Genomic DNA, 23,750 nt, shown 5'->3' with positions numbered 1-23,750 from the left:
GAAATATTTTTTCTTCTCAGTCTTATTTACTCAGGGGCTGAAGTCTCACAGCTGTGTCCTTGTTTTCTTGCCCATTCTCAGATCCAAACTGAGGGCAGAGATGTGCATGGTTTTTCTTTAGATACTTCCAAGAAGTCTGAGGACACGAGCAGGGGGGCATTTGACCTGGCAGGCACTATTGAGAAAGAAATTCATAAGAAAGCAGAGCTGAAAGAGTTAGCATCCCCAGGACAAAACACCTCATGTACCATCCTCTTCTTACAGTGGTGTCACAGCAGGTGACACCAGGACCCTGTCAGCTGGACAGATTTTCAGCTGGGTGATGCTCAGTGAAGGCACCAGAACAGAAAGGCAAAGAAAAAGTGGTACTAATGATGGATTTTACTTTTCCCAGCTTAAATCAGATCTTGAATGAGATGGGCACAGAGCAGCTGAGAGCAGAGCTGCTGCCCCAGCTTGACACCAGAGATGTTCCCAGAGGTCAGTTTGGGCTGTGCTGGGATGAGAGGCTCAGCTCCATGGCAGCTCCTGACACTCCATCACGGGCAGGTAAAACTCATGTCAGGGATACTGGGAGTAGAGCCCAGGCAGGACTGGGAGGGGTTGGAAACCCAAGATGCAGTTGGTACCCCATGCAATCTGGGAAAATGCCTATGGAGATCAGAAGGAAAAGCTGGCATAGAGAGGCAGGATTTTCCTTGGGGATTTTCAGGGACCATCTGTTTTCCAGAGGGGAAAGGTGCCAGTATCTTCCTTTCACAAACTGAGCAGCAAACAAGTCTTGTTTTTGCTGGGGCTGGAGAATCACAAGCAGTGCACTGAGGGCATCAGTGCTGGGTGAGCTGATGCCCTCAGGATCAGGATCAGGATCAAGCCCTCTCTTCATCTTCCTCTGCTACAGAGGGGCTGCAGCCCTGGTGCTCTGTTCATCCCCAAAGGCAAGTTTCTCCACTCTAAAACAAGAAAAAGAAAATAGGGTCCAGTGAGAAATCAAGAAAGGAAAATTACTTTCTTCCTAGGGGATGGGGAGATCCTATAGTAAGACTGATTTTACTAATATAAAACTAATTGCAAAAATAGATGAGAGGAAAAAGAACCAGAAGTCTCCAGAGATTTGGCCTCTAGCAGGCCAAGGAATTAAATTCTCCTTGGTTTTCTTTCTGATCACACCCAGCTGGACAGTGAGGATGGTGTGAGCTGCTTCCCATACAGTGTTTCTCATGCATTTAGGGCTGTAGGATGCCCATATTCATAAGCATTCAAATGACCTAAAAATAAAAGAAGGAAAAAATTGCTGTAGGAAAATGCCAGCTACCCACAGACCACGACTGGATACCACTCCATGAAATTCATGTCATACTGTAACTAGGCTATGCTCCACTACTTTGGCAGGCAGTCTTTTATTTTTTACTTTGTGTTTGGGTTTTTGATTTTTTTTTTTTGGTTATTTTTGGTTTTTTTTTTTTAGGATGCTGGATGTTTTTTCCTGATAACACAGAAAACACTCATTGAAGCATTATTACTCTTCATTTCAGTATAAATTAATTCCTGAGTCTCTGTGATGGCTCCCAAGAGCTGTCTTTACATGCTGGGTTACACCAGAAAGCTCTGATTTAGATTCTCATATGACTAAACCCTACATTATGTAAACAAAGTAACACAACTTCATTAAAAATAATAATGAAATCCTATTATATAAATAAATTCACATAGGTGGAATAAAACCAGATTTCATTGCAAAAAAAAAACAGATTTTATTTAATACATTTAACAAGGATTTGCACAGGACTATTTTTTGTTTCATTCATCAATAAAAATATCCCATTTTCTCTCTTGCAAACCCAGTTTTGAAAACACCACTAGAAATCACTGCCTCATCCAGGATAAAGCAACACACTGCATCCAGGGGATGAAATACCACCCATGTAGCAAAGAGAAATGTATTTAGTCAAAGGTCAAATCAAAAGGAATGGGGTGAAAAGATTTCCCACTTGCCAGCAGGAAGCAAGTTTAATTATTCCACACCACTGCTCATCTCATTGGAAGTAATGAGCTCCATGACAACTCAGTGGCAGGCAAGTGGAGATTATTTCTTCCAATCAGAAAATATAGATAGAAGAAAAAAGAAATTACTTTTTTTTTTTTTTATTATTAAGAAATAAACCAATGCAGAGAAAAATTAACAGTGTAGTATCTTCACAATTATATGGTGAAGATGTTTACTATTTCCTTTGAGAAGTTCAAAACGTAGATCAAGTTATTTCGTACTAAAAATAACTTGTAAAAAATCTTGCATCAGAAACTAGCTCATAAATCCACACTCTCCAGTTGAGATAAACTGGGGTATGACTGGACATGCACTTCAGTCTGGGAGCATGGGACTGTGCCCAAGTTCTGCCATTCAGATCCAGCTGAGTTCTGTAACATCTGTGAATAAAACACCCACACAGAAGATGTGGAAAAAGGCTTTTCAGGTGAAGTGAACCATAACATAAGCTTTACACAAAGCAATGTCTGCTCCAGGACAGTTTATTTTCAGAATTAGTTTCAACGTGCCCAGGCTTACACAAGTATCTGTTTACACAGATAGATCTGTTTACACAGGATGTAGAAGATCTGTAGAAGATCTGTTTACACAGGATGATTCCAATTTTGGAGACTTCATTATGGTATCAAAATCAGGAGGCTGGGCTCTCGGTAGGGAGAAAAGGGCCCTTCTGATAAACAGTTCAGAAGGAGAGTCCAAGCTGGGTGTTGTCTATTCTTCTTTATAAAATGCCTTCTCTACCTCTAAGAGAAGCTTGCTCTTAGGAAGACAGGAAAATACCTTCTAAGCAGCTCATTTACTGACTCTCAGCTGTTACTGTTGACAATTCATCATGTACAAATTACTACCTACACCTTATTAATTTATATATATATATGTGCACACACACATGTACCCTATACAGCTATATATAATAGACCTTGAAAAGAAGATATGCAGCAGGAAACATTTTATTGCTGAAAAATGCAGCTGAAAACAGTCATCAAATAACTGCTGTATTCTTTAATTCTACCATTTTTCTCAACAGGACTTCCTAAGTACTTGGGACTGTGTTGCCTTCTACTTTTTTATTCAATAGTAACACTCTAAGGTACCACATAGCAGAGAATGCTGTTTCCATGACTTTGATTCCTACTTTTTTTCCTTTTTTTTGTGGATATTTGCCTTCGTAATTTTAAAATATAACCTCCAAGAAATATTTAGAAAGGAACTAAAGAATTGGTGCATTTAAATGGAAGAAGTTCTTTTGAAATGGAAACTAACCTGGCTGCTCAGAGAAAAAACAGACAGTGGTGCAAACCCCTACATCCAGAAAACTGGAAGAAGTTGTAGTGTAAGTAGAGATCTTAGGCCCTTTATAGCTCCTACAGGATTGCAACTCTTAAGGAAGATAAGAATTCCAGATGCTTTTTTGTTTTTACCAGTGGGAAGTATCAAGGGGTGGGAAGTCAAGGACCAGAATAAGAGCACTTGAAACAAATTTCAGGACCTTTAAAGGGTCGTTGTTTTTTTTTTTTTTCCCCCTCCATGTTCTCAAAAGAGAATAGTGTAAAAGAACTAATTCTGAATTACCATCCTCCAAATTAATTTTCACATGTCTGCTATATATGAGATGTGTCAAGATAACATCAAAGCTGTGAGGCAGACACTCTGTTTTCATAATGGAATATTCTAATGACTTGAGGGTTTTTAATTAGAGCTGCAGGACCAAGCTCCTCCTATCAGTGGACAGCTTAGTGACTATCCAGGCCTTTCCTGCATTCTTTAAATCAAAGAATTAGAGGAACTTTCAGGATTATAACTGAAATTGAATCTATTTAAGGAAAGTGGCAGTTAATTCTTTCCCCTTCTTTTATAGAACAAGTTTTATAGGTAATTAGATTGACTCTGGACATATTTATGTTACAGTGCTGCTGTTGTTGCTGCAATTGCTGTGGAGGGATCAGAGATGCAGCTGCTCTGTCCTCAGAAGTGCTGCAGCAGTAATGAAAAATGGGAAATCTTCCCTCAGCCTGGGCACAGGAAGGGGATATTAGTGGCTGCAGTGCACTTAAAGAAAGATTATGCTCAGTTTTTTCCAATTTAATCCATTCCAAATCTAGCAAAGATAACAAAATACCGTTATTATTCTGATTGGTTATCTCATTGCCTGTTAACCACCCAGAAACCACAAAACACTGTCCTGTCTCCCCAGCATCTGCTCAAGCTGCAGAGCAGACTGTGAGGAACATGAAGCACATTTTTATGAAGCAAAGCAAATCCTTCAGCAACCTCTAAACCAGGTTTTAAATTGCTGAAATTATTGTCTTCTAATAGAACTCTTTTTTGAGAAGCTAGGAAAATAGTAGAGAAAATGAGATCTTATTTTACTTCTCAGTATGAGGACAGTGACTTGGTATGGCCTGAAGGAGGTTTACATGAAGCCTGTGGTTTGGCTAGAGGTACTTTTAGATTTTATATAAGGCAGAGGAATTTCAGAAACATGGACTTGTTTTTGCATTAAGAAGCAAACAAAAAATGGCTTGAATTCACAGTTACAGAAGAGCAGGCTTTGTGTGTGCATGTTTGATTTTCTAATTGCTTTCTGCTAGCAGAAAGCTGCATTGCTGGCAATGCATTACACTGGGCAGGAAAAGCTGTCTACATCCTAGGACTAAAGAAATCCAAAAAATTCATGCTCACAGAACCAAAGAAACAAACAAAAAACCACCACGCTATGAAAAATCCAATGCAAAATCAAACAAATGAGCACCAAAACCCAGGGCAGCATAAAAGCTAAAGCTAGTAAGGCAGCTTTATTTTTTCTCTGTGGCCTGTTTCCCACTATCTCTGCATGCTTCTTCCTGTGGTGGGATCCTAGTTTTGTTTTTCCTTCATTGGAAAAAAAAACAGCCCATTTTTAGCTTAGTGGATAAAAAGGTAAAATGTAAGTGATTGTTCTGGTATTTCTCAGTTCCCATCCTCATCATTCTGATCCTCTGGCCTATTGCAATTCAACTTAACAGAGATGGAAAGCCTTTGATATGTTATTTTTCAGCCTGTTTCATGAAAGTAGGTTGTCAGGAAGAAAGGAGGAATGCTCCTTGTGCATCTCTTACATGACAACCTTCTACAGGCTCAGAATTCCACAAAAAAAACCAACAACAAAAAACAAAAAAACAAACAAAACCCAAAAAACCCCCCAGTGCTCAGATAAATACACATCATTATTAATGAGTCTGATAATAAGAGCTGGTCACCAATCAAAGCAATACTCTGCTGAAGTTTTTATACAGATAATCTGGGCTTTGCATCTTTCATAAAAGTCAAATCAAGAGATGATGAGAACAAGAGGCAGCAGAGATCAGTCAGGTAGGCAGTTCCACGGTGCATGGCCTGCTTTCAGTGCTTTTTCAAATATCAGCACAGAAGAAAAATTTAAAGGAGGACAAGATTGTGTCCACCTCCATCTGTTCTCCACAATATTTGAATGTTGGGAGGCTGCTCCCCAAAGAATGCAGCAGCTGAAATCAGCACTTACCTGAAGAAGCTGCCAAAGGGAAACCAGCAAAGAGGACTGGAAAATGTGAAGAAAAAAAAAAAGGGCTGGTGTGGGGCATGTGGGTGATTAGGAGGGAAGAAGGAAACTGGTTGTACTGGAGAGAATGCATTTAAAGAAACTGTGCATACAGGGATCAGGAGAAAAAAAATATTTTGCTTGGTTTGGTTTAAATTTACTGAATTTACTACAAGTGGATGAAAAATGTATGCAGATTACAGAAAAATAATCTGGAGTGGTTTGGGCTGGTTTCTCTGGATTGGTATCTCTCTTCTGCTAATTACAAAATAATTAATTTCTGTACCTCTCTTGAAGTCTGTGCAGCTGATTGAGCCCATGAAGATGTGGTCATTCAAGTCAGTGCAGCAACAGGACAGCATCTCAGGAACCAGCAGCAGTGACTGGAGCTGACCTCCTGCATCCATCCCTGCTTCCTGCAGACAGGGAAGTACCAAGAAAGTGACAAAGGGCTGGAGCTCTCCACACCACTGGGTCCCAGTGCCAGAGGCCAGCAGGGATGGCAGCAGACAGTGCCACCAGCATGTCCAGGCACTCAGAATGCTCCAACACAGCCTCCCAGAGGGTCAATGAAGTGCTCTCCTCATTGACACAGTGAGCTTAGTGCCCCTTGGCAGGAGCCCTATTGAATGTGTTTATGAATAGTGTCATAATATTGTAATTTGGATCCTCAGCCCCTGTAACAAGAGGAGGAGTAAGGCTGTCTTCTACTATCTGGTATCTTCCTCAGATTTCTGCCTTTTTCCCTGCAGTCACTGGGTTTCCACACCTATGTCTCTCACAAACAAGAACGTCAGCAAAACCCAGAGAATTTTCGTTCAGAGAATAAAAAAGTGATTCAAACCACTCCCTGTTGTTCATCCCCTGCCTGAAGCTGACTTCTGTTCTCCTCTTCTTCAGGAAACAAACCACTGAACCAAACAAAAGCCAAAAGCATCACAGCTTGCTTTCCCAGGAAAACTCAGGGGTTGACCCCTCTCAGCACTGATATCCACCAGGAGAGGGAATTGTGTTCCAGATGCAAACGGTTCCTCTTCCTCACCAGCTCCCTCTGCTCTGGTCCAACCTTTACATCCCTTCTGCTTGCAAACCAGAGGGCTTCTTACTTTCTTTCTTTCTTTCATTGTAGGTTACCTATAAAAAAGATGACTCAAACACAGCTACAATTTATGAAGAATAGGGATTGTAAAAACTACACTTCCAGAACACTGCTGTACTGGAAAACATATATTCTGCAGAGTATAATAAAATAGAGATTCTATAGTCAAGAGTTTAAGCAATTTCATATGATTTCATAGTGAACTTTTTTGTATTAAACCTGATAATAGCTGTAGGAATATAAAAGATTCTCAGTTTTACTTCATTTTTTTAAAAGATTGTCCCTTACTAAGATTTTCATTATTACTCACAACAAGCATTGATCTTTTGTCACATTATGCCAATCTTTAAGATTCCTGAAAGTAGGCTTGGTATTATCAAGGCTATAACTTTACTCAAACCAGGCTCACTGACACCAAAGGAAGGGTTTCCATCAACACGACTGGGAGCCAGATCAGGGTTAATGGAAAAAAAAGCCCAACAGTTGTCAGAGCTTTTGCTTTTAGTAGTGAAATAAAGAAGAGTATAAAAAATGAGGAATACAGTTTGGGTAGTCTTAAAGTTTTAGGTTCCTGAGCAAAAATTTTCTTACAACATTTCAGTTTATATGACCTAAGACAGAACTATAGAAAAATACTGTGCAAGCTGGGAGGACTTTTATGCTGACATAATGGTTATACTGGGAATAAGGGGTGAAACAAAAGTTGCAAAAGCTTGCAGATTCTAGCAGAGGAACTAATTTCAGCAATAAGAGGAACCCGGAGAGAACCTAAATAACTAGATTAGTTTAATTGTAACTATTACTAAATAACTACAGGAATTGAAATGTTCAGTAATTTTGTAAGAGGAGTAACCTGGGAATGGCCCAAAGCAGAATTCTCTTTAATGCACACAGCTGGTGACCTGTTGGACAAAAATCATGGTAATTCTTCCTGCATACTGCTTTAAAAATCTCCCTTTTCTTTATTAAAGCTGTGGCTCAGGTTTTCATTGTCCCACATGTCCACAACTGAAGCTTCCTCTTCCTGCAAGTCTACTTTCTCTCCCTGAAAAACCATCTAACACATTACAGTAAAAATTATCTTGCTTACTTGGCACCTCTACTGCATTTTCACATCCTCTGCAGTCCACATCTCTCTCTTTCTTCTCCTAATGCCTCAGACAAGGTCTAGATCTTGCTATTCTGCACTTCTCTCAAGGCACATGCCAGTCAGTTCTTGCTTGCAGCTCACCAAGAAGATACCAAATGGCTCCCCAGCTGCTGGTGCTCTCCAGTACTGCTCATTCTTTTTTTAGCACATAAAAAGCAAATAAAAAAAGCTTTCTGTAAAGAGATTCTACAAAGTCACTTCAAATCTCTTTGTAAGACTTACTGATGCCTTCCCCTGCACCTGACACTGACTTGTTGCCCCCCTGCTGACATGACTCCCTTTGCAGTTACTCAAAACCCTCAAGCTCAGCTGGATGCTACCTTTAGCCTTGCATCTGCTCATTTTCTTATCATGTACTCGGGTTACAAGATCTGTGAGATAAGGGTTGGTCTTTGTTTCCTACAGTGACTGCTTTAGAAACACTCTCTTAGGAGAGGTTAAGCTCTTCAGAGGTGTGTGCAGAAGATCCCAGCTCATGTCAAGCCCTGTGGCTGAATGCCAGGTTCCTCATATGCCACAGAGAGTGCTGAGGGTGTGTTTAGTTTTTAGAACACTTTAGTTTTTAAAACACTTTAGTTTTTAAAACACTTTTCCCTCCAGCTGGGGTAAGGCAGAATTCCTCCTGGCTAAGTGCCTTGGGGAGGTGGGAAGGAACCACCCTAGGTTAGAAAGAGCTTTGACAGCAGTCACCTGCTGACACCCTCTTGGGACACTCCATGAGAGAGAAATAAAGTCCTTAAAACACTCAGAAACAAAACCTGACAGGGCTGCATTACAAGCCACTTCATTAGGCTGATAAGCCCAATGTTTGGTTTCCTCCAGCTGCCTCCACTAACCAACTGTGGAAGCACTGCTGAAACCTTGCAGGGTTTGTCACAATGAGAATCTTCTTATTATTATTTATTATTCTCATAATATTCTTATTATTCTTATATTATTATTATTATTCTCATTCTTTTTATTAATGAAGAATTGTCATGGGCCAGCCACTTGAAAAATCAAAAAGTTGTGTAGTTTGTGCACCTGGTTTTCTTCCCAAAGCCAACTGCAGTCACCAGTCTTGTCACTGAGAGGTGGATGTAGAGCAGACAGTAGGAACAAAGAATTACTTTTGTGGGATACCCACAGATTCCCAGGTAGCCTCAGCTTTTCTTTGCATTCTTTACAACCTTTGGGGGCACATGTTAAAACCTGGCTGTAAATATATAGGAAATTTTGTCATCAGGTGAAAGTTCTCCATGATCAAGACAAGTTTTTAAATAAATTCAAGATTTTTTTGTTTAAGGATTGTCATCATTATTTGTAGAAGACTCAATGCAACTGCACAGCAGATTATTACCCATCCATCATTCATTGACATCAGTAATTCTTGAAGAAACATTGCCTTGGAAGGTGCTCTCATATCTCTTAGAAACAAAATAAAAAAATACATGCATCTAAAGACCAAAATACTAGGAGGAGTGTGTGGGTGCTGTGTTGGCATCAGGATCACTCTAATTAATCAGTGAGTGACAGTGGGACACACAGAACTGTGAAATTGTGGAGGAAAAGAAATGGGTTTATGGCAAGGTCTGTAGGTTTTTATTTTAAGTAGATTTCACAAATTACTTAAATTCTGTGTGTCTGTGTGTGTATGCATTCACATACATCTGAAGCCATATCCTGTAAAGAAAACAGGAGGTAAGCAAAGAAAGGAAAGAGGTTAAAAAAATGCAGGAGGAGGAGTGGAGTAAAGAATCATTGCTGAAATGAGAAAGAGGTTCAGAAGTAAGAAAAGAAAGGCCAGGAAGAAAGGGCTTGGTCATCAAGCAGCAAAGGCCACTTCTCAACAAGCTGTGACAAATCGCTCCATCTCCTTCCTTTTAGGCTGGAATGAATGGGTGGCAAGGGGCACCAAGGAGCAGGAGATGTGCCCTGGACAGGTTTGGCAGAGGCTACAACATCTCCAAGCCCACAGCACTTTCAGATCCAGGTCACTGCCTGGTGACCCTGCTGACAGTCAACAAAAAGGTCACTATTTACTTCAGAGATTAGCCCAGGAAAAGGGGGAAAACCATCCAGAGCCCAACAGCCTACAATAAAAGCAGCATATTTTCTCATTACTGGGCTATTTACAGAGTAATTAATCTTTTCAGAAAGCTTCTAGGCTGCAGACTGTGAGATTTGTCTCCCCTTGTCCCTGCTGAATTCTTTTATTTGGGCAAGCAGCCCAAGTCATCTGAAAGAACTCAGAAATCAGGGCTGCTCAGGGGGAGGGAAGGTGGCAGAGGAAAGTTCTTCAAGTGCTGAATCCTGCCTGACCTCAGAGGAGTTGTTTCATTTCTAACAAACAGCCTCCTCTTCATTTTCTGAGGCTGAAATAATCATGGTGCATTTTTTCCTGATGAACTTTTTACCACTGAGGTTATACTGCAATGTTATAATTGGAATGTCATCTCAGGAACAGCTGCAGCCACCCAGGAAAGAAAAATATAAATGACAACAAATGAAGCAGTCAACATGAAAAACTTTTGGGGGGATAATACATAGGTATCAGTAAATTATACAAATACAGGTTTAATAGAGAATAGTCACACAGGCTGGAAGTAACTATGAGAAAGCTGGCTGGGAAAAAAATATAAGACTATATGTATAGAAATTGAGAAAGAACAAGGACTTTATGACATACTCAGAAAATACAGATTCTAAAGTTATCTCTATACAAGGGAATTTGGTATCATCTGTATGAACTCATTACAAGGACTTTCCCTCTTTCCAAAATATTTGTGCTCCTATTTACCACTTCCCACAATTCTGTTGCTTTCAATGATCTAAATACCTGGCAAACCACAACACTGCAGCATTTCATTAATTGGCTCAAATGCCACAAATAGGTAGTTTGGAAATGGATTTTGCTATGAAAATCTCATTCCCCACATCCTTTTTCATTCAATTCTATCCTTCATGTTCAATTAGGATTTCTGAAGATCCCTATTTCTCACTGTCAAAATAAGCAATGAAATATTGCATGTGAGGATTTATCAAAGGATATTTCATGGTTTTTGGGGTTGTTTTTTTTGTGTTTTCTGTTTTTTGTGGGATGTTTTGTTGATTGGTTGGTTGTTTGTGGTGGTTTTTGGGTTTTTTTGGTTTGTTTTTTTTGTTTTTTTTTTTTTTTTTTTTTTTTTTTTGGTTTGGTTTGGTTTGGTTTGGTTTTTTTGTTTTGGTTTTTGTTTTTTTAAAGGGAAAAAAAGAGTCTTCTGCTGGGTGCTTGGCATCCACGTGTGCTTTGCACTGCAGTCCAAGCAGCAGCAGCAGCTCAAGGCACTGCCAGAGCCCTGCAGCCAGCACAGGTTGAGGGACAATGTTTGAGTCCATTTCTCTGTCCCCAGGCAGGTTTTGTGTACTGGGCTCTGCTTAGCAAGTAGATTTACTCCTCCATAGAGATCAGAGGTCTGTAGCTGTGCTGCACATAATGTTCCACATAAACCAAGGCACCCCACATTCAGGAGTCACTGGAGTCAAAACCACCTTCTGACATCTTTTCAGTCCGGAATTCTCTCTGCTGCACAACCCAAACTGAGGGCTCCAGCACTGTTCTCCTCTATCTTTAAAAGGCTGCATCAACCCTGACATTCCTTGGCATTTCTTTCTCCCAATTAAAGATTTTTTATTATTTTTAAAAGCAGCTGAACTGGAGCAATGTCTCTAATTAAAAATGTAGCTGCCATAGAGGTGGTGTTTCAGTGCAGGAAGATAAAATTCACCTCTGCACTGTACCACTGTGGATTGCTTAATTCTCTGAGTTGCCAAGAGGCAGACAGCAGTGAAAAAGATCAGCTGCCCAAATCCAGCAGTGACACAAGTTGCTTAAATAGAACCCTTCTGAATGGTATTTTTCTCATACTTTCTGATTGTGCCCTGTCATCCAGGACAGACATCTTAATAGCACAGCCATGCTTCAACGTGGTGTCATCCATGTACTCCAAATTGTTCCCCAGAGCTATATAGGAGGTTGTTAAGTGAAATGATCACTAAAATAGAGTGAGAGCCTCACACAGGATGGAGCAGTGGGGAATATCAAGACTTGGAGACTGTCTGGGAGGCCTCCCTGACTCAAATAGCACATGTGAGTGGAGAAGTGAAACTGAGGAGCATCCCAGATTAAGATGCACCTGCAGACAGTGTAAGGATCTCATTTTAACTTTGGTCTGCACCTCCTGTTTCCATGTACTCCAGAGGAAACACTTGGCAAGAGGGAGCACTCTCATGACATGGGGTGAGCTCATGGTCTGCAAATGCTGGAAGCAGGTTCAAGCTACAGAAACAGTCAGGAGAAAAATGGAAACATTTCCCACAGAGGCCAGAGCCAAAACTGGCTAAGGCTGAAGAAGCAAGATGCTGGTTCTGTGGACTCAAAGGGTTTTGTGGTTCTCCAGCTCAGGCAGACTGAACACCAACACCTACAGCATGAGCTCTGCCTAGAGCTCACGAGCTCTCACTGCCACTTATTTGTCACTTTGGGTCCACAGCCCGTAACACCAGAGCTGCACATGATCACTGAGCAGTGCTAATTTGATCTGGATCAGGCCATGGCCAAAGTATATGCTACAGAGTGCTTTTTATGTTGGTGTTGTGAGAATAAAAAAATTCATGATCTGACATAAAGCAACATTAAGCTGTTGTACCTGCTGCTTTTAAACAAATTTAAGTTGGCAGGGTGAGTTTACACTGAATTACTGCTGTGCACCTTACAGCCAAAACCTCTTTGATTCCAATTTAGAAGTTGTGAAGTTGGATTTACCATCTAATCAATAGATGGTCTCAGCTGAACTCTTTAGATTCAATCTGCTCAATGCACTGCACATCACCTGCTGCTAACTACAGCAGCAGAGAAGCAGGTTTCAGTGACACCTGGAATTTCCCTAGCCCCTCTCCCTCATGTTTCAGCAGTAGACAGGATCCCAGTAGGGTGGAAAAGGATGAGCATATGGCTAAACTCATTACTGGCATTTTATAGCATTTAACTTCTGCCTCTGCACTTGTTCATGTGGAATTTGTGGTGCACCTTCTCTTTTTCCTAGCAAGGACCACTGAGACAGAACACAGGCTAATGCTAAAAGATATCCAGTGAAAAGAGGGACACAAACTGAGGATGCATGTGTCAGGGGCCAGGAAACACTTTATGGAAACATCATGCCTCATAGAAAGAAAAATGTGCAGCTGAGAGACAATGATGTAAGAGTTCTGGGAGACAACAGTTCTGGGGCCTGTTACCACACCTACCTTGAGAGAAAAGCAAAGAGTAATTCATGTTGTGAAGCAATAGGAATGAAGGGGAGGTTGTTTATGGTGTTTGGTGGTTTATGGTGTCTGCAAAGATACTCAGCTCCCAGGTGCACAGGCCACAGAAGCTGAGTGTATAAACCATGGGCAGCTGCTGGCAGCAGACACATCATCTCAGGAGCACTGATGCAGCAGTGATATTGGACCAAATAACTCCACAGTAGAAGTAGCCTCATTTTGAAGCTATCTAGAAAATGCTGTTGCCAATAAAATATTCAGAAAAGCAAGTCATGCCATCATCTAGAGCATACTAAGGCTGATAGACAGAATATCAATTGTAGATGTCTGGCAGAGTGAACCACAGGTTTCAATAGTGAACAAAGCACCAGATTTCATTTGAAATACAATGTGGAAGAGAAGAATCAGGAAGTCTCTATTCTCTCTCAAAGAGGTTTTTTCTAAAAAAACATTCATAATTTTAAGGAGAGAGATGCAGTTTAGAAGTAAAGCCCTCTGCATCTATCAGTCAGCCCATCCCAGCTTGCCCAAGTGCAGGAATCACAGCATGGAAGTTTGTCAAGCCAAGACAGAGCTGCAAAGAGCCATTCACTGTAGCAGCAAATGAATCCCAATCTCTGCTCCAAAGGTGCTGCCAGCACAAAGCCACTGAGCAGTGTACTTCAAATAACAGAGGGCACCCACCCTGAGGAAATAAGCATCCTACTTTATGTAACTGTGGCATCTGCAACATCAGCCAGAGTTTCTACTGTGACAGAAGACAAAAATCTGATGGTAAAACCTTTGCCACATTATCAGGTACAATTATTAATGAAAATCAGGACCTCAGCTGCCTGCCAAAGACCCCACATCAACTGAACCAGGTCCAGAGGGACTCATCTCACACATCACAACACTCCCAGCTGAAAAGAGGAGAGGCCAAAAAAGAAGGAACCAAAGCATGACAACTGTTAAATCTGCCAGGAGTGGAATAGTTGATTGAATAGTCACAGGCTGTGGCTTAGCAGAAATGAAATCCCTTAAACATCAGACATCTTTTGAGGAACTAAGAACCATTAAATGTATACTTGCAATACTTCAGCAATTCCGTAACACTCTCACAACTTGTAAGGCTTTTAAAATGACTGATTTACCATGAGTGCTGTAAGGTAACAATAGATTCAAGAACTGGAACATGTAAAACAAGGGAAAAAAAAAACACACTATGACCAGGGACAGGCACACACCCAGGATCCCTGCTAAAGGCCCTGCACAACCATGAACACTCTCTCAAATTAGAACAAAATCTCCCCATGGGGCTTTCACTGAGCCAAGCCACTCTCACACCATGCTGACAGCAGTCAGTGCCCCAGAGACTGCTCTCTGAGGAGAAAGTAGCTTTCTAAGCAAGGCAAGATTTACTTAAAAGGGACAAAGTATAATCCAGAAGATTAGAGGTTGGTTACTTCTCACTTGGGACATCAGCCACTTTCAGGCACTTCACCAACAATACTGGACTCCAGACTAATTGGTAATTCCTCTCCAAGGAGCAAGAGACTTCCATACCAGACTGCTGGTTCTTGAACTTTGTTGTTTTGAAATTCACATGGTTACCCCAAATAGAATTTATTGGAAGAAGCACTCCCATTTCCTTTCTATGTTTATCATGAAGAATCTGCAAAAGAGTAACAGAATTATCCCAATTCTAGCAGCTGTTGGCACATGTCTCATCTGAAAGAGGACTAAACCCAAAAAAACACAACTTTCCACCATTCATTCTTTCAGGTCACTTACATTACATTTTAAGCTCATTTTTTTCCAGTTAATCCTGACAAGATACGAAGCTAAGGTTTTAAAGTTTTCCCAAGAGCATTTTATAGCAGAGCTGTCCAAGACAAGAAATACCACATTAGTGATGCAGAAAGCTTCTAACTCAATAAAATTCTGTTCAAAAAAATGCTTCATCTTGACCCCCCACCCCCTCACTCTGATTCTTTATCAGTTTTTTTCTGTTTCAAAGTCCATTTACATATGGTTTTTATCAAAGCTTGTTTACTTGCTTGCAATCCATGTGCTATTTTGTGCATATTATGTGCTATTTAAATCAGGTCAACACTGATTTAACAGCCTCTCTGGGAACCTTTATGTTTGGTATCAATCTCTGCCACTGTCTTGCAATAGTGGCCTTGTTTGAGATCAGTGCCTGAGGCCAAAAAGGAATGGAAACCTCTTTACTCCTGAGACATCTGGAGTAAAGTTTTCCCTACTCTCTTTGGAGTGCTTTGCAGTGCTGGTGAGAACTGAAAGGGACTAAAGAAATGTTAAGGTAATACACATTTTTTTGCATATAGTGTGTAAGACCCCTGGAAGTCCTGTAAGTTTAACCTTCTTAAACTGGCTATGCCTGAACCCCAGTTTAGGCACAGAGGGGAGAGGTTCAGAACTTTCAGAACTGCAGTTTTCAGGCTTGGGGTGCAAAAGTAGCCTAGAAAAGAAAAATTATTCTATTAAAATTACTCCTGTAGGTGTCCAGTGCAAAAAGTGTTTGATACCTACTGGGAACCAAGAGACAAGAATTGATTTAGGAGTTTTTCAAATGTGCAATACCACAAGTTTTTCTCACCAGGACCTGAAAAGACAGCCACTTCAGCAGTGCTGAACAACAGAAGAATCAGAATGGTTTGGGTTGGAAGGGACACTAAAGTTCATCTAGTTCCAACCTCCCTGCATGGGAAGGACACCTCCCACTAGACCAGATTGCTCAAAATCCCATCCAATCTCTCCTTGAACATATTGAGGAGAAAGGATACAGAACAAAAACCAGATATGGGAGTGCCTAGAAAGTGGGGACCAGTGACAGACAATCAGGAACATGGGATCCAGGAGGACCTGCTCAGCCCAGCAGTGATGAACTCCACAGGGGCTGCTGTGTTGTGAGGCTGGTGTTGTGCACAGAGAAGGTGCCAACTCTTTTCCAGACCCCAGTAGGGAAGGCACAGCCCAGAAAAGCTGCTAGCACATTATTAGATTTTACACCTCTTTTGATTCTGGGAACCTCAATAGGATACAGACCTCTGGCAGAGGCATCTCAGTCCCACCCATGGTCATGTTTACCCCACTAGATTCAGCAATATTCTGTTAGGGTCTTCCTCACAGAACAGATTTATCAGTCAGAATGAAGCCTGGGATGGAGATTTAGCTTTGAAGAGACTTTCAGAGAAAGCACTCTAATTTTATTTCCTGATTAAGACTCAAGTTAGACTAATTATACATTGATGATGCACATATTGATCAGTTACATACAAGGGCATGCACCTGGTTTAGTCATTATCAGTACACTGCATGTACAATAAGCTTCAAGAAGACTGTGTGGATATTGTAGTTGACTTCATGGGTTTCCTCAAAAGGGAAAAGACTTATGAAATTGCTGCATTTAAGGAACTAAGCATTATTTCTTTTCCTGGTTCTGTTTTGTTGGTGGTTTGCTTTTCTCCTTACCAAGATGTTCTTGAAACCAACTGACTCACATCTGCAGGTTGGAAACAGTAACACACTGCACTCTAGGAAAGGACATTTAATATTACACACCTTATGGGTAGAGAACTTTCAGCTCATTCTCTCTTCTTCCTTTAATATGGTATCAGCTGCTATTTAGCAACTGATTTGTTCTTACAAAAGAAGAAAACCAGCTCATTATGACCAGAAAGCTTACATTAACTTTCTGCATTTCTCAAGCTGTGTTTCAGCAATTTAAATTTGCCACCAATCCTGATTACTACCTATCTAGTCATGGAGGAAGAGCTTTTCTTACCCACGTTGGAAGAACATTTCCCAGAGTAAAACCTATGTAATAGAGAGTTCAGGAATATGGCAAAAAAATCAGGATCCTCTAGAGAACTGTCCACAAAATGTCTATCCCAGTGCCATCATTTCAACCCTGTCCAGTTTGCTGCCACCTGATGACCCCTGCCCAGATGAGGAGGGGAACAAAGGAGAGGGAAGAAACCCTGTAGGTTGACATATAACCAGATTTAAGGCAATAACAAAACCAATACAAACATACCCAGTTTAGTCCTTAGAAATAGCAGAGAGTGCATCAGGCTAAGAGGGAGAAGACCCAGAAAATTAGAACTTTGCAGACTTCCCCCTTTTCTAATGGGCACAGTGCAGGTGATGTGGGATACAGGTGTTAAGCAGCTGGGCTCAGCTGTCCTGACTGATAGGACACCCAGCAAAGACAGGCACAAATCCTTCAAGCAAAAAACCAGGTGAACTTCTCAACAAAGGCACTACAAAGACAGGAGCAATAGAAATCAGAGGAAGAAAAATGTTGGCAAGAAACATCAAGATATTATATGCTACTTTGTGTACCTAAAAATGATAGCTGAAGCATCTTTGTAAATAAGCATGATGAATTCATGTCTTTAGTCAGGTAATTTGTGGGACTGAGACCCTCAGGGGGAAAGCTTGGCATGTGTATCCCACACACACACAGCTTGAACTTGGTTTAAGTGCATACAGATTTAATTTTTAGCATGCCTGCTCCTGGCTCGTTTTAGTCTTACAGAACCATTGACTTCTCCTTTCCTTCTGTTTTCCCTTTTTTCTTTTTAGTTTTGCTTGAATGCAGGGAATAAAATAATGGAAAGTGGAATAAGTGAAACACAGATATCAAAAGCAGTCCAAGCTTGCAATGCTTCAGCAGCTGAATTGTATTTTGCTGAACTCCTGCTGGATTTTGTGCATGGGTACAGAGAAAGCAAGTTTTCTTACAGACTAAGGAATGTTTCACATGATTAACCATTTTCACAAGATTAACCATTTATAAAACAAAGCAACCAGCACCAGTAACATTTGGGAACATTTTGTTTCTAATGTGTCTTGAAGGAAAACTGGATGAGCTTCATTTGTGAAGTCTACAAGCAAAGTTTTTACACATGCTTTATCTCCCTTACAGCTTCAGGAATGTAGCTAAATATGTTGGAAATGAAAAAAAAAAAAAAAATAGATTTGTGCATCTGTAATGGAATTCTTAGGCAGCTCTGACCATTTGGCTCTGAAGAAGAAACATTTGGAAAACATTAGGGAAATGTCTTGGGGAAAAAACTCCCTCTCTGGTAATCTTGATTTTCAAAAGGCAAAAAAGAGACTCAGAGACTGCCAGAATCTGTTACCTTCACTATTTGTGTTCCTCTTATACGCTGGAAACTGCTGATGGTTTTTGAAGGTTATTGTAACATGAAGACCCCTTTTGGGGAAAACACATTTCAGAGCTTTACATGAACACATGGCAGGGCCTCCCTTGGAATGGGCAGCACTAGCTGAGAGCAGATATGGAATTAGAAGGAAGATTATTAAAATACTGAATATATAACACAGTAGACTGTAGAATGATTGAGTTCAGGAAAATGATTCAGCATCTACTTCATTAATCTTTTTTTTTTTTCTACTGAAAAGCAAGATAATTGTTATTCTAACATAGAATATTTTTAACACCCCAGTTTTGAAAGCCAGAGTCTATTGCCAATTTTTAACCTAGAATGAGGGTAAAAAGATTAAGACTGATCGGGCTCCATAGCTACAACTTATGTTGGTTTAAATCAATGAATGATATTCCTTTTTTGTCTAAGATTTTTTTCATTGATGTCATTCTATTTTTTTCATTGATGTTGATTCACTTTCATTCCTTCTAGGGAAAGGAATCACACCTATATTTTGACACCTATATTACTGCCCAGTTGTATATCTGGTTAAGGACATGGTAGACTGCCCATGAAAATGAAAGAGCTATTCTGCTAAGCAGAAAAAACTTGCAAGAAAATCTTCTTTGACTGTTTCCACTCTTTTTGAGTTTGCATTAGCAGTCACTCCTATAGTCTTTCCAAAACATGAAAATATTGGTACTATAAGGTCTTTAGAACACAGTAAGTTTCCTGTAGAAACAAAAACTTTCTGCCATAATATCAGAATTATTCTTCTCTAGGTTTTTCTCAGAAAGCAAGCAAATAAAGTACATTGCACTAATTGAAAAAGAAGAAATCCAAATATTCCATATTTGCATCCTGAAAAAAAAAATGTAAGGCAAAGAGCATTTTACTTAACACACTTTACCTAATAACTCCTCAAACTTCATATTGTGGCAGAGTGAATCAACAGTAAAGTTGTGAGATATCAACTCACAGTTCTGGAAAAATCCCAATAGTAATTCCATCTGTTTCAGACCACCAGGGAGTGATTGGGTTTTTTTGTTTTTCTTTGGTTGGTTTGTTTTAAGAGCAGTAAACCACTTAGTACATTTGATTTGTAAGAGGCAAATCTCTTATATTGTGATAGTAAGCTTTGTCATTACTAAAAGTAATCTGCCCCAAACCCATTAACCTCAAAGGAAAGAAAAAAAAAGAAAAATGGGAAAAAAAGCCCACAAAACCAGGCATTTGCTCAGTCTGGTGGAATGACAGGCATCTAACTAGTAACCAATTGCCAAGCATTTTTGTTACTACTTTTTTTTTCAGAGGCATAGTATCATGACTTATTGCAGCCTCATACCATCTGCAAGGCAGTCTGGACACTTAGCTCCCATTCTGTACAGCATAAAGCAACAGATTTTATATTAAACTGTGTAATTATGTGCCAAGAGAATTGTGCAAAGCTATTGTACTGTTGGGCTCCTGGAGGGTGTTGTAGGATGGTGGTTGGTTCTGTAGATGCTTTGAAATCAGCTGGACTGACAAGAGCAGCCAAGGATCTGGTTGTAGCTATGAAGTATAAATCTGATTTTGTCTTCAGTGTAGAAAGATCTCTCCTTGATCAATCTTGCAGGAATGAAACTTTGTGTTATAGTTCTAATAACAGAAGTAAAAGATAAGATATTGCTAGTACTGTTGAAAATAACAGCTCTGTTGATATAGCAGGTAAAGTTAATTTCTGAGACTTTAATTTCAAGTTAATTTCAGTTCTAGCTTAAGATGATCAGACTACAATAGGCATTAGTTTAATCCATTAGATTTGTCCATTAGGGCAACAAGGCTGGTGAAGGGATCCAGCACAGATCCTATGAGGAGAGGCTGAGGGAGCTGGGGGTGTTGAGGCTGGAGAAGAGGAGGCTCAGGGGAGACCTCATCACTCTCTACAACTCCCTGAAAGGAGGTTGGAGCCAGGGGGGAGGTTGGGCTCTTTTCCCAGGCAACTCTCAGCAAGACAAGAGGGCACAAGAGGTCTCAAGTTGTGCCAGGGGAGGTTTAGGTTGGACATTAGAAAGAATTTCTTTACTGAGAGGGTGATCAGACATTGGAATGGGCTGCCCAGGGAAGGGGTGGATTCTCCATCCCTGGAGATATTTCAAAAGAGCCTGGATGTGGCACTCAGTGCCATGGGCTGGGAACTGCAGCGGGAGTGGATCAAGGGTTGGACTTGATGATCTCTGAGGTCCCTTCCAACCCAGCCAATTCTATGAGTACCTGCTATCTTGGGACATCCTTATATTCCAGTTGCCCAGCATGAGAGGTAGTACCCACTGCTAGGAAAACAGCTGCTAATAACTCTAGTGAATTAAAAACCCATGCTAACTGAATTCCAAAGGATGCAGAAAACTCTGCTGGCAGCTGTGGCAACTAAAACAACACAGCACTGTGGCTGTGATAATTCAGTGTAAGGAACTTCTGAACAACTGGAAATCTCAAGGAAAATTAAAGATGCTGCCCCTGAAGAGGAAATGTACAAAACAATCCACCTTGATCCATAACACCATTTTACATCAAAAGCACAGAAAAAATGTCTGGGAAGGTACCTCATCACCATTTTTCTCATACACATTGAGAAAAACACTCATAAAGCTCACTTCATCCATCTAAAAACAGCTCAATAAGAAGTCTGCTCTGAAGGATGGATGGACCTTTGAACAAGTCATTTAAGTACTACAGAGAAACCATGAAGCAAAGGGGTAAACTGGCACTAAATACATATCTCTGATACATACCCTAAACTGAAAAGTTAATAAACAATTTTAAAGAACTACAATCCATGCTAGAAAAAACATTATGGTGTGAAAGAACTCTGCCCATATGCCTCTCTCCTAGAATCTAAAGCCCAGAAACTTAGCTGACATGATCACCAACACCATATTTCTGTTATGTCATTTGGTTTTGAGCTTTATTTATAAGTTTCTTTCAGGTTCCAAACTATTGGTGCCATTTTTGTAACTCTGTCAAACTTTAGAGAGGTAGCTACAGACTATTAGGTTGTTCTCACAAATGCTACCACAACTTTATTGCCAGTACTGATTGTCAGAAAGAGACAAACAAACAGAGAACTCTGGAACCAGGGCACAGAAGTGGAAAAGCAAAACGAACAAAAAGTTCTCATCACCTGCTTCAAGACTTTGTAAAGTATAAAAATTCAGTGTGAGATATAATACCTGCTCTGAGAACATCTTTAGCAGCTGAAAATCAGGATCATCTTTTTCAATTAAAAAAAAAAAAATCCAACATATATTTCAATCCTGCTTTGAAAGGACAGACATTTAATCTCAGATGTTTTACTCTGATCACCCTTTCTTTGTGGGCTTTTTGCTCAGCACTTGCACTTGGATAAAGAATTGCTTGTTATATCCTAACACTTGCATCTCTACTACCTTCAAGTGCTTTTAAAAAGCAGCATCGCTTGTGACACTTACATGGCCTGACCCCCTCAGATCTACAGTTGTGTCAAGTAATTTTTTTCAGTTCTGCAGAGTAAGCAGAACAGAATGGCAAGGCCACCAATGCCTCAGAACACTTGCCAGGTATGCTGCAAAATCACTCAAGACAGCTGTGGGATAAAAGAAGCAGTAATAAACATGCACGAAACCACCCAACATTGGCTGAAAATCAGTTAAGTAAACATTTCCATCTGTACCCTCCCTGACAGCTGGATTATTGTGAAAATTTAAATTCTGAGACTCAGGCTCTGTGATCAGTGGCACTATAGAGGCTGCACCAGCTCAGCAGTTCTAACAGGCATCTTCTCTAATTTTACCAAGGGAATGCCAGCTAAGGGTAAGTATCACTTAGATTTCTTTAACATATGAATGAACTGTAAAATAGTGAAGGAGTGAAAAGACTTCCAAAAATTACTTCAGTTCCATTGGCTGAGACTGACTGGAAAGAGCCAGATTTTTATCATGTCATGTTAATCATTCCAAAGCCTATTGCCAGAAATCTTGTCACTTGATTGCAAGACACTGCTCATCTTTTTCAGACCTTGGTCAGCTTAAAGCAATCATGAAATTCCACGATTAGGACATAATTAGCACAAACATTCTAGTGTGTTATCAGAGCTGCCATGCCTCACACTAGGTTTTCTAGAAAGATATTCAATGCAACAAAGATGAGACAATAAAAGTTTTCTTGGCAGACAAAGGAAATCCAATGGTAAGAGCAATATTTTGATCTTATTTCTAGTCCAGTAATTCCTCTTTCCCAGTGCTAGCTGTCATTGTCTCTGAGAAAGGAATGGCAGTGGATAGGATCAAGAATCTATTCAAGAAAGACAGCAACAGGAGAATTCTTTCAGCCAAAGCAGCCTACACTATGTTCTTGCTTTTTCTCCTTTGTGTTATCCCACTGTTCTCTGGAATTCAGACAGCTGTTCAGCTCAGGACATTTTTTTTCAAATCTCTGCTACACCAGAGAGTGCCTGGGAACTGGTCCCATCCTTTTGCCTGTCCTGGCTGGTCTAAGAGGAGATAACTCCTCCTCTGTGCAAACCTTGCTTATTTGGTTCTGTGATAAGGGTTTAAAACAGAGAGGGGCAAACTCTAAGACAAGGCATGTTCTAAAGTATCCCCATGTAAATATTGGCTATTTAAGATTTATCCATGCAAACTGAAAAAGCAATTTTTCAGTAAGGATATTGGTCTCAGTTATACAATAAAATCAAATGATTGCTATTAGTCAATTAAGCAAGAAAGCCATGGAACTTCTAATTACAGTCTATATAAACAGACAATCAAAGGGACACTTACTGTTGATCTAATCAAAGAAAACAAACAAATTAATAAAAATAAATATACAAAATCATTCCAGATTGCAGGAAAGTGGCATTGTAGTCTGGGCAAATATGTTATCAATATATCACCTTTAAAGGTGACTATCAACAATGTCTGCAGATCTATGTTTTTGTAGCAGTTTCTTAAAGTATTTCTAAGAAATCTGTAACTGTTAAATATATTTTCATACCAATAGCTTTTTTATCTTCTTCTTCCAAGATGAAAATAGAAGGGAAAAATTTTCAACTGACTAAATATTTTCTGCTAAACAGCACAAATTGCAAAAAATCTTCCAGGGATCTTTTTAGAGAAGAGCTAAGTGGGTCAGGATTCTGACTTTTCTGGAAAACATGTAGAAAAATCACCCTGCATACAGGGTGCAGGTTAAGGCAGGCTGGAACTGCATAGAAATAAGAAAAAATAAAAATCTTGATTGTCAAGCTTTTGCTGAGTGTTTGACAGCTATAATTCAAAACCATTAAATTAGCATCTGCTTTTGAGGAAACAAAAAGAACATTTCCTGTAGGAAGCTTACTCTGGAGAAGCAATAGATTACATTTGCATTCTTAATATGCCATCCAGGGACTCAGAGATGAATTGCAAAGAACAATT

At 40.0% G+C, this 23,750-nt stretch overlaps 1 long non-coding RNA gene across 1 annotated transcript in view; it reads right to left on the bottom strand.

The window, feature by feature from the left end:
- LOC139800563 (uncharacterized) overlaps window positions 1-23,750 on the bottom strand; it is a 46,067-nt gene continuing 22,317 nt past the window's right edge. Inside the window, exons 5-6 of the long non-coding RNA XR_011727792.1 lie at window positions 5,890-6,019; window positions 1-951 (exon numbers count right to left, since the gene is read on the bottom strand). This is a non-coding gene — a long non-coding RNA (uncharacterized lncRNA). The remainder of the gene's footprint in view (window positions 952-5,889; window positions 6,020-23,750) is intronic.

The sequence above is a fragment of the Heliangelus exortis genome, chromosome 10, assembly GCF_036169615.1.
Source record: "Heliangelus exortis chromosome 10, bHelExo1.hap1, whole genome shotgun sequence".
In the NCBI taxonomy this organism is placed as follows: Eukaryota; Metazoa; Chordata; class Aves; order Apodiformes; family Trochilidae; genus Heliangelus; species Heliangelus exortis.
Note: the sequence above shows the minus strand (reverse complement) of the source record. Positions and strands in the feature narration are given on the sequence as shown.